General features: G+C 44.8%; 1 protein-coding gene across 3 annotated transcripts in view; it reads right to left on the minus strand.

Annotated features, from left to right (window-relative positions):
- LOC148886757 (rho guanine nucleotide exchange factor TIAM1-like) overlaps positions 1–11,346 on the minus strand; it is a 46,382-nt gene extending 35,036 nt beyond the window's left edge. For all 3 annotated transcript variants that reach the window (XM_089016500.1, XM_089016499.1, XM_089016498.1), the window contains exon 1: positions 11,223–11,346. The gene's annotated coding sequence lies outside the window, so the exon portion shown is untranslated. The remainder of the gene's footprint in view (positions 1–11,222) is intronic.
- Between the last annotated feature and the right edge of the window lie 525 nt (positions 11,347–11,871).

An 11,871-nucleotide genomic window follows, 5' to 3' on the forward strand; every position in this document is an offset into this window, starting at 1 on the left:
GCACTCCACCCACAGGCATAAATCTTCACCAGAAAGAGGTGCGCATGACTCAGTGCCATCGCCTCCCGGAACAAGAACAACAACAACAACAGATTGTTCCATCTGTGAAAAATTTCAAATGATGTCTTTGAAGGGGCGGGTGTTCTGGTAAATGGTTGTTCGAAGGAGGCGCTAGGCAACCGGTCCTGAACAAGCCGCTGCGGAATCTGCTAAATGCTAGTTTGCTGTGAAGTCGTTTGAACGTAAGAAGCGGCGCCAGTAGCCATGACCAAAGCTTGGAAAATAATGCGGCGGTTATACTAGCTGAGCTGCTGTCCCGCGTTAATAAGGGAGGCAGGCGCGCAGTCACCGCATTTTGAAACCGTTTGACATCTGAATTGGACTAAATTGCAGGCGACTGGCTTTGAACCTGAAAAGAAGTCGGGAAACCGTTGTAACACGAGACCTCGGTAGCTTGATTGATTTGCCCTGACCTCCGGGTGCACCTTTGAGCAATTTTGCGATCCCGCAAAGTCCTCAAAAGCCACAAGCCCAATGAGCCAAGAAGGCAATCGTTCAAGTCATTTAGTTTTGAACCTGCTGCGGACCTCGACGGGACAGAAAAGTCCGGAAACTGCTTCAGAACCCGCATCGTAGTCCAAACAACAATCCCGAGTGGAGTGAAATACGAGACTCTGACAGCTTGACTGATTTCCCCTGACCTCCGGGTGCACCTTTGGGACACTTTGCCTGTGAGATGCCACAAAAACAAATGACGTCGTCCCTGGACTTAGCATGCCCTCGGGCCTGTTCCTGCACCTTTGACATTCCTCACACAGAGAACTCAGCTATCCCTTGAAAAGGAGCGAGGTTGACTCCCTCAGGGGAGGCGGGAGTTTTGACGGGATAGGATCTGGGAAGCGCCTTCACCTGCAGGTACAGTGAAGACGTGCTAGAGCACCCCGTAACAGAGTGAGATGTACGTCAAACGGGCTGCACACCCACCGTCCCTTCGTTTGAGACATCAGTGGTTGGCTTTCCTGGATGGGAGATTAGTTTCTTAGTCATCCTTTCAGGATCTGACGAGCCGTCACAGGCGCAAATCGCACCCCACCCCCGCCCCATTCCTCGCAGCCTCCACTCACTGACACACAAAACGGCGTCCCCGCTGCTTGTACCGAACAGCATCTGAAGATGCCAGCGTTGAGTGGCACAACAAAGCTTCTAGTTTCCACATAAAAGTACAAAAACAACAAGACGGGAGTCGGGATTACCGTCGCAGAGTCGCTGCCAATTGCCGCGGGCGAGCCGAGCCAATCTCGCGGGAAACTTTGACGGACCGCCCTAAATCCCAATGGCCTGGTATTTGCTGCACGCCATTTCGGTTCGTGACATGCCACCGCTGCGTCATGTGGTGTTAAAGAGAGGCAAAATCCTTGTCGGGAAAAATTGTGGCCAAGCTGGGCGGTATGAGTGCGAGGCCTCAGCTGAGGTCTGCAAACTGTCCTATCAGGTCAAAAGCCGAGGTGTCATTCTTGACAGCACACTATCTTTCCACTCCCATATAAATAACTTAACCCTGTCTGCGTACTTCCACCTACGCAATATCAATCGTCTTCGCCCGTCTCTCACTCCTCACACCACTGCTATTCTCGTTCATAGTCTTGTCATCTCCCGGATTGACTATTGCAATTCACTTCTCCGTGGTGTCCCTCAGAAACTTCTCCACAAACGTCAACTCGTCCAGAATTATTAAGCCCGGATCATCACCAGAACCTCATCCTTTCACCACATCACCCCCGTCCTCCAAGAGCTCCACTGGCTCCCGGTCAAATATAGAATCAACTTCAAGTAAAATGTATTTTTATGACTATTATTATTATTATTAACTGGCTTTGAGTATCATACTAGAGTCCCTACAAGTCGGTAGGGGTTACAAAATGGCATAATATAGTGGTGGTCGCTGGGTCGGGAGGGGTCAAAGTATCTGAGAATCAAGCATGATGATAAGCGGGTACGGCAGGATTGACTAAGCGCCAATTCCCTCGGCTCTGTTCCTCAAGTGGCACTAACCTCATTATCAACACCACTCCGCCTCACCGGGAGCATACGCCACACGCTTCTCCATGCGGCTGTCTGCGCTAAACTACAGTAGGGGATTACCATAATTTAAAATCAAATCTCGTCAGGCGCGACTACCCCCTTTGAACGAGGGGGGGTAGGGTTGGTTTTTACAGTGCTCCGCAACCTCAGCGCAGAACCGACATGACGAGCGCAGAAGATTTAAAACTCTGCTGACGATAAGAGCCGTCGAGAACCGGCGTTACCACCACCCACCCCTCGGCTGTGTGAAAACACACACAAAAAGAACTGGCTATTTTCATAAAACAGCAAAACCCTTCACTAAATCGCCATGGTGGGGCGAGGTTAAATTTGGATCGTTCGTACAACAGACCTCTTAGGCAACATAGGCTTAGTTATGCTGATGAGGTGATGCCAGAGCAAATGGGGCAATCAGGACAGTCGTAGACCCCATACTCAGTCAGGACAATAGAAGTAATAGGTATAGCCCCCACCCTGAAAGCAGGGACCAATTATAGCAGAGTCTGGCACAGCTACGTATGGACAGTAGGGATATATATAGGGCCAAAACAACCAGCAGAAATTTTTTAGTTCGTTGACGAAGACTCTTGGATAAGAAGCGAAAGGTCCGACACCTTCAAAGAAGTACAGATGACGGCTGAAGAAACCTTCTCATCGATGGACCACTCCAGAGAGCGAAAATGTGCGCTTGTTTGAATTTTGCATGGAAACAATCTCTCTGGCTACACTCTCAGAGAAAGGAGGCCATGTTTTAATTTTCACGCGTGACCACGAAAAGCCCATCTCCGCAAATCCACACACAGCTGCCGGCGGCGAGACAGGTGAGCATGTCAGCAAATTGTGAGGGTAATACACCCCCTGTTCCGCTCGATGTCCTCTGAAGGGTTAGCGGCAGAATATGAGTGGGCCAGAGCGTGGGATAAGAGGGTTTTCGGAAAATGGCAGACATGATGGATGCGAGGTTGAGGGGGTAGCTGGTGTTGATGGACTGATGAGAGGCTGTTCATGAGGAAGAGGGGCGATTTGGGGGTGCGCAGGTACTCGTGTGAATGATCCGTGGGGGAAGGGGATCTGTGAAAAATGAGATGTGCTGCTGTATCATTATATGTCAACAAATGCCAAAGTAAATGCTAATCTAAATGCTAAATAGCTATCCATTAGCGGTCTGTTAGCTATCTAGTAGCGGTCTGGCTGGCTGGCTGGCTATCTAGTTAACTATTCGCTATATTTTATTATACGTAAAACAAGGTATATTTTGTGTAGTTTTAAGGCTTAGTAAATTAGAAAGTAGAAAATAATGTTTTATGGGGACCTGCGAACGGATTATTCTCATTTGAATGGTTTCCTATGGGAAATTATTTTTTGGGATACACACTTCACCTTACACACTCTGTCTGGGAACCAATTAAGTTCGTAAGCCAAGGTATCACTGTATGTTACAGTACATTCGTCGTATTCACTCGCTTTGAAAACCTGCCAAACTAAAATTTTATCCTGTGACTGCAAAGTGACCTTGAAAATTTTGAAAGGCGCTTATAAAGGAAATGTATTATTATTATTATTATTATTATTATTATTATTATTAAATATGCACTGCTTCTCTGTGTAGCATTTAACTCATACCCACCTCATTTTTTAAGAAACAGACTGGGGCTGCTGGTAGCAAACATACAAGAGTGAAATATTAAGTGGGATTTGTACATGCTGAGATTTTAATCCGGGGGGGGGAGAGGGGCGATTTGGTGGAATGCTAGCTAACTCGATACAACAAGGCGACACTGTTAGCGCTCGGCGTATGAGGTAAAACGGCTGAGGCTCTGCAAAAAAAAAACCAAAAAAAACAACAAAACTTTCCAACTGGGGAGAGCACGCCATGCGCCGGCACGGTCAGCGAAAAGGCACGAAGGGAGGAAGAGAAAAAGGGTTGAAAGGAAACAGACAAGAATCCCGATAGCGAGCGTCGCTAATGGTGTGGAAGACGCGAGTGGTTTTCACGCATCACACCGAACAACTTTCACTCTGGCGTGACGCAACCACCAATTGCTAACAGCGGCGCTAACCACATTAAAAACAGACACTTTTCTTGGGGGGGGTAGCGCCGGCAGGATGGTGGCGCGGCTCAAGCTAGCCGTATTTGTGGTTTGGTTGCCACGCGACTGAACATGAAGTGGTCCGATTCACGAAGTTTGCATAGAAAATTATGTTTTATGGGGACCTGGGAACGGATTATTCTCATTTGAATGGTTTCCTATGGGAAATTATTTTTTGGGATACACACTTTTCACCTTACACACTCTGTCTGGTAACCAATTAAGTTCGTAAGCCAAGATATCACTGTATTTGTTATCGACAACTAAGCAGGTGGCAGTAAAAGAGACGTCCGGGGAACAAGGGTGGCGGAGGGGTCGAGGGGGGTGTTATCTTCCCACATCCCCGCACCTGAGTCAACACGACTCTCGAAAAACATTGAAACCGAGACAAGGGACAATACACGGCGACGGCGAAAAACTCTCGGTGCCAAAGTTACAAACGGCATCCGACCGGAAAGACCTGAATGCGAATTAACGCCGCGGTTTGGAAAAACTTTAACGTCGCTGCCAAGGTTTTTCAAGAAAAGACAAACGCGAAGACAAGCCTGCGACGCTTCTAGCTTTTCACGCCGCTTTTGTACTGTCTGTACCTTCTGGTAGGCGCGGCGGTGCACCTACGCCCCAGGATCATTATGATACTGGTTGGGCTGAATAATGGACCGCGTGAAGGCCATATTAAAGTCAGCGTCGGGTTTCTGTCTCACCGATATAATAATATATTTATCATTTGAAAACAATTCCGTTTCTCACTTCCAGGGTTGCTATGCATTAATATTTGTTTCTCGCTAACTCCAGCTGCTCGGGTCTCCAGCTGTTAACAAAATCGATGTGCAATGAACCTCCAGAAAAAAAAGGGATAAAGAAAGGAGGGTTAGCGCATAGCGCCGATGCGTATGTGGAACGGCCGCGGCTTGGAATTGAAGCGGATTTACAGTACGTGGGACAGGAGATGTGAGACAATCTCTTTTCGCCAATGGATGCTACAGCTTCGTGTTAGCTTTCAACATTTAGCTTGTAGCAGATGAGCCCAATACACCACGACGTTACTGTTCCACTGGTGAAAAGGATGCTATCTAGCTAAGTATCTGTTGGCTATTGATTAGCTTGCGAGCTAGCTTTCCATCTATTTGAGTTACTTCTGGGTTGAGTGAACGCTGGCGAGTGTGGCTGCCACTGCTCACCCACAGAAAAACTGATCAGGTGATAGTAAAATGACCTTGAGAGTTATGAAAGGCGCTTAGAAATGAAATGTATTATTATTATTGTTATTTATATTCATTATTATTATTATTATTATTATTATATCAATTCCTCTTCTATCTCAAACTGCTTCATACAACAAAACGGGTGCAGAAAGTGCTTAAAATTTAATGACTATGTCTTTTGTGTTATTTTATTTTGTTGTTGTTTGATTTCAAGCCATTACAGCAGCCCCTGTATTTTGTTTTTCTACTTCTTCCTTTCCTTTACTCTCCCTTCCATAACTTTGCTCCTGTGAAATGCAAATTTCTCCATTGCGAGACTAATAAAGGCTAATCCAATTCAATCCAATGCCGGTTATTTAATGACATTTTGGGACTAAAACAAATGCGGGCAATGTTGGATTTGGATCCAGGTCAGTGGGCCCATTTCCTGGTCGCTAGCGCACGCGCGTTAGCTTTCACACACTCCCGCTTATTGTCGGGAAGTGACCTCTCGGTGCATTAGTGACCCGCTTGAGCGACGTCTGGGATAAGACACCGAGTGGCCAAGCCTAAGGGTGGCCGGGACAAAGGCAACATGACCCAGTAGCCGGAAAAATGTGAAAATAAGCATCCGACACACACGCTCGTGGCCGAAAGGCAAAGTGCGTGGCGTTGTCAATCAACCCAATAAAGAATCAAAAGCTAACGTGGCACAACGAGGCTTCATCGCAGGCCTTTGGAGAGAAGTGCTTGGCATCACTTCCAGGTCAATGGGCCCGAGCGCTAAAAGGAGACCAAAGTCCCTTTCACGCAGACATTTTTTGGAGCAAATTTGGTGCATCTGTGACAGTTACACACATCTATCTATTGGCTTGCTAGCTAGCTTTCTATCTAATAATAATAATAATAATAATAATAATAATAATAATAATAATAATAATAATAATAATAATACATTTCATTTATTTATTTCATTTCAAAACTCCCAAGGTCACTTTACAGTCACAGGATATTTTTTTTCTGTGGGTGAGCAGCGGCAGCCACACACGCCAGCGTTCATTCAACCCGTAAGTAACTCGGCTAGAAAGCTAGCTAGCTAATACATAGCGAACAGATAGCTAGCCAGGCCTTCACTCAACCCGGAAGTAACTCAGATAGAAAGCTAGCTAGTTAATAGACAGCTAATACGATAGCTAAGTAACTCGGATAGAAAGCTAGCTAGCTAATAGATATTGATTCTTAGGACTACATAAACATTCAATGAAGCATAAGAAACCTTTTCTTTCATAAAAAAAAAATCATAAAAAAAGTTAATTCCTAAGTTATATGAGTCTGGAGTTATCTGAGCTGTAAATGAGGGCGGCTGTACAAAATACAACACAATACATACATATATATAATAATACATTTCATTTCGAAGCGCCTTTCAAAACTCTCAAGGCCACTTTACACTCACGGGATAAGAACTTTTTTTTTTTTTTTTTGCAGGTGAGCAGCGGCAGCCATTCGCGCCAGCACTCACTCTACCCGGAAGTAACACAGCAGCAAAGTTATGAAAGGAAAGAGAAAAGGAAAGAAAGAAGTCGAAAAACAAAATACAGTTTATATAGCGCTTTAACAACAGTTGAAGCTGTAAGAAAGCGCTAACATGGACAAAAGGTAAATCCTGCCTCCTAGTGGAAGGGAAAAACAATGCCAGAGGTCTGACCAGCGCTATATCTGCCAGAAATGTGCAGACTTAGTTCAAAAATCCTCCCCATAGTAATTTGACATGCTGCGTAAAATACACACAATAAACAATAAACAACACGCTCGAATCAGCTAGCATGACAACACGCGTGTGCGCTGTAAGGCGACACCGGTTAAAGATAACAAAGGGACACGGCAGTGTGGTCAAAATAACAGAAGGATGGACAAAAAAAAATGGAGGGAAGCAAGCAAAGAAGGAAGGAAGGAGGGAAAAGTCCAGAGTCATCAGGAGCAGACAAAAGGGAGGAAACGGACCCCCCCACAAACCCCCACTCCATCGCTCTTCAAATCAAGTCATGTGGCGTGCGAGCACAGATGACAACCCGCGCAACCGGATCGGTCGCATCGGCAAACCGACGCTCGCTCGCTCCGGCTTCCGGAAAGGGTTGGGTGGGGGAGGGGGTTGTTGCGCAACATCGAGGTAAACGTGTCGAGACGTTTCAAATATCATCACTTCTTCACACACACACACACACGCATATATACAGAAATACTGACTGATTGTTATGTGTGTGGACGTGCGCACAGTGGGGGGCTGCGACGGTGGGGTGGGTCTTCATACGTCGGCTTGTATTTGCATCGTAAAATCACGAAAGGCCCCAAGGACGAACTCGTCATCCTCCGTCCGAATGACACACTTACAGTTGGTCTTATTTATAAAACCTTCCACTTGTATAAGGCGCACCCCCAATGAATGGTGTATTTTCAAACATTTTCCATATACAGGTAACATCCGACTTACGACCGAGTTCAGTTCCGACCAAATGGTCGTAAGTCAAATGTTCGTAAGTCGAAATACATTCAAAATGTTGAATAGAGACTCGGAGGCTAAATGACTCGCAAACTCCTCCCCTCTGTTGCCATCACGTGGTCGTAAGTACGGGTGGTCGTAAGTTGAGTCGCTCGTAAGTCGGATGTTACCTGTATAAGGCGCATCGGAGTAGAAGGCGCACCCCCCCAATGAATGGTGTATTTTCAAACTTTTTCTACATGTAAGGCGCACTGGAGTATAAGGCGCACCCCCCAATGAATGGTGTATTTTCAAACCTTTTCTATATATATAAGGCGCACCCCCACTGAATGGTGTATTTTCAAACCTTTTCTATATATAAGGTAAAACGGAGTATAAGGCGCACCCCAAATGAATGGCATATTTTAAAACTTTTTCTATATATTTGGCAAAACGGAGTATAAGGCGCACCCCCACTGAATGGTGTATTTTCAAACATTTTCCATATAGAAGATGCATCGGAGTATAAGGTGCACCCCCATTGAATGGAGTATTTTCAAACTTTGTCTATATATACGGTGTACCGGAGCGTAGAGCGCACCCCCAATGAATGGTGTATTTTCTAACTTTTTCGATAATATATAAGGTGCACCGGAGCATAGGGCGCACCCCCAATGAATGTTGTATTTTCAAATGTTTTTGATACTATAGAATGTGCTTCGGTGTATAAGGCGCACCCCCAATGAATGGTGTACAGTAAAGTCTCGTTATATCAGAATCAGAATCAGAATCAGAATCATCTTTATTGCCAAGTATGTAGGACACACAAGGAATTTGTTTCCGGTAGAACACGCTGCACTAGTATCGTTGTCAAAAAAACTGCTAAGTGGCACTATACAGTTCCATTTTGGCTACTGTTGAAAGAGTTCAAAGAGTTAATGGCTTGGGGGAAGAAGCTGTTTAAATGTCTGCTGGATTTGGTGCGCATGGATCGGTAGCGCCTGCCTGAGGGGAGTAGCTGGAAAAGGTGGTGGGCAGGGTGCGGAGGGTCCAGTAGGATATCGGATATATCGATAGTCCTGGTTATATCGATACTATTTCTATGCACGCACGGAGAAAATTACATGCAAACAGGGTCGGATATATCGATAGTCCCGGTTATATCGATATTTTTTCGGACTCCCTTGAATATCGATATAACGAGACTTTACTGTATTTTCAAACATTTTACATATATAAGGCGCATTGGCGTATAAGGCGCACGCACAATGAATGGTGTATTTTCAAACTTTTACTATATATAAGGCGCACCGGAGTATAAGGCGCACCTTAAATGAATAAAAACGGGTTTCCAAATATATATAAAAATTAGCCAAATATAAGGCCTACCCCACATTATAAGGCGCGACAGTTGAGGCTGGCGTTACGCACTACTTCTTCCTACTAAATATAACTTCACGTATCAGGTGCACCGCCGTATAAGACGCAGGGTCATCTTTTCAAGAAAATCAAAGCTTTCGGGGGTGCGCCTTAGACACCGGAAAATACGGTACTTCATGAGCGTTTCCGCTACGACTCTGAAATAAAACAAACAGATGCATTGTGGGTAGATCGGCACTCTGTAAAGAGGCTAATGTACCTGACGGGGGTCCGTACTCCGCGTCGGCTTTAACAAGCTAGCCTACTGTATGCGTACACACCAAAGGTGACTTAGTTGCAGGGGCAGAGTATCAAAGTGGGTCACTCACTACACACACAGACACACACATAAACACACACACACACATACACACACGCCACAGGGCTTGTCACTCCAAGTCCCAGCCCCACCCCCCCTTTTGCGCACAAACGCAGTATATTAGCCTTACTGTATGCACACAAAGCACATGGCTGTGTGACTCTGCATGCCCCCCCCCACACCAACACCCACGTTCACTCACTCACACACACACACACACACACACACGTACATACTGACAGAGATAATCAGAGTGTACGATATAATGGCTTCTTTGCCTCCTCGTTTCGCAGCCTCAGGCTTTGGCTAAGTCTAAAAACAAAAGTACACACTTTCACGCACACTTTTTAGACACGCGCATATGAAGCTTTATCCCCCGCTATTCTAAATCCTTTCGCGGGTCACCTATTTTCAAAACGGTACCGCTGAAGAGCGAGCGGGAAGTGACATGTTTGTTTTTTTTTATACAAGCGTGGCAGATAGTGAAGTTCGTGTGTGGGTGTGCATGTGTGGATGGTGGAGGGAATGGCACATTTCTGCTGTACTAGATGTTATATGAAAATGTCATACAAAAGGGCCTTCATTTATGATTGGTGATACCGTTTTGATTAAAAAAAAAACAGTCAATAATTACAAAGAATCCAACAAACTCAATTTTTTTTGCAATCTTTTCTGCTCAAATTCAGTGGGCCATTCCTAATTAACCCTGTATGCGAAGATAATTGGAGTCTCTCTTTGCAGAGGATAAAGAATATATGAATGCAATCTTCGGTCCATTTGTGTTTAAATATGACTTATGATTGATGATGCTGTTTGGAATTTAAAAAAAAAACTGTCGCTAATTACAAAGAATACAAAAAAGTCAAGATTTTTTTGCTATCTTTTTTGCTCAAATTAAGCAGGCGATTCCTAATTCTCCCTGTATGCTAAACTAATCTGAGTCTCTCTTTGCAGAGGATAAAGAATATATGCCCGCAATCTTTGTTCCATTTGTGTTTAAATATTCCTCGCTTACAAAGATGCTACCCGTGAGCCACTGACGGTATCAAACGCTAGCATGACAAGCTAACGGATGATATGTCCTCATTGCTAAGCTACAATGAAAAAATGAAAATGAGGAGGCGCAAGGATATAACTTTGGTTCATTTGGAGGACTTTTAGTGAATAAGAACTTAAAAAGCACCTTTGCTTACGCCTAACGTCTGGAATCTTCCACTTACAGTCCCCGCCTTTACGCTAAATATCTTTTAATTCATTAAATTCCTCATCTTGAGCAGGACTGAGCTTGGCGATGGCGATAGAACATGCAAAGTGCATCAAGACTCAGTCAGTTCTGCCGGCGGTTAGTTGTTATCGCACTCAGAGTGTGTGTGTGTGTGTGTGTGTGTGTGTGTGTGTGTGTGTGTGTGTGTGCGTGCGTGTAACAGAGTGTTTCTGTATATATACGAGCGTGAGCCACTTTGGAACATGAATGATTGATAAACGCCTGGCCCACTGAGCATGCACGTAAATAAATGAGGAGTGGAGCTCGGGACTATTTCCCAACACCGCCACATGCATACACACACACACACACACACACACACACACGGGTCGAAATCCCTCCAAAAAGGCAGTTGCAAATCAAAATAATAAGCATGCAGCTGTACCTCGGCGTAGCGGTTCGGCGAGACGGGAGGATCCGGGCGTTAGTCCCCCTTCGCACACATCAAAAGTGCACACTTGCTGCCTCCTCGCACGCCCACGTCAGACTGAGCTGTGTGAAGAGAGAAAGGGAGCGAGAAAGGGGTGTGTGAGTATGAGTGTGTGTGAATTTGTGTGTGTGCGTGAGTACGAGAGCCCGCCCACCCACATGCACTCATACACTCCTCCCTCAATTGGCAGTGGACTGCTAGCATGATTGTGTGTGTGTGTGTCTTTCTGTTTTCCCTTTAATTGGAGCCCATTGGCTTCAAGAGTAAATACACATACACATACACATACACATACACATACACATACACATACACACACACACACACTTTTGGGGCGGAGTGTTCGGTTTTAAACCTTTTAAAAAGTTCTTGTTTACATTTGAAACGGATTAAAACAATGTACATTGATTATAATGGAAAATGATGTTTCGGTTCGGGAACGGATTATGGTCGAAAACCGAGGTAATATTTTTCATGTAGAAAAGTATAATTTAAGTGTAATTAAAAAAAAGAATCACAATGAAATCACCCTCAAATGTAAGAATGCTTTATATTTATATTATTTGTGTTATTTTTATATAATAATAATAATATATTTCATTTG

Source organism: Hippocampus bargibanti, linkage group LG16 (assembly GCF_051943395.1).
Source record: "Hippocampus bargibanti isolate YZ-2025 linkage group LG16, ASM5194339v1, whole genome shotgun sequence".
Classification (NCBI taxonomy): domain Eukaryota; kingdom Metazoa; phylum Chordata; class Actinopteri; order Syngnathiformes; family Syngnathidae; genus Hippocampus; species Hippocampus bargibanti.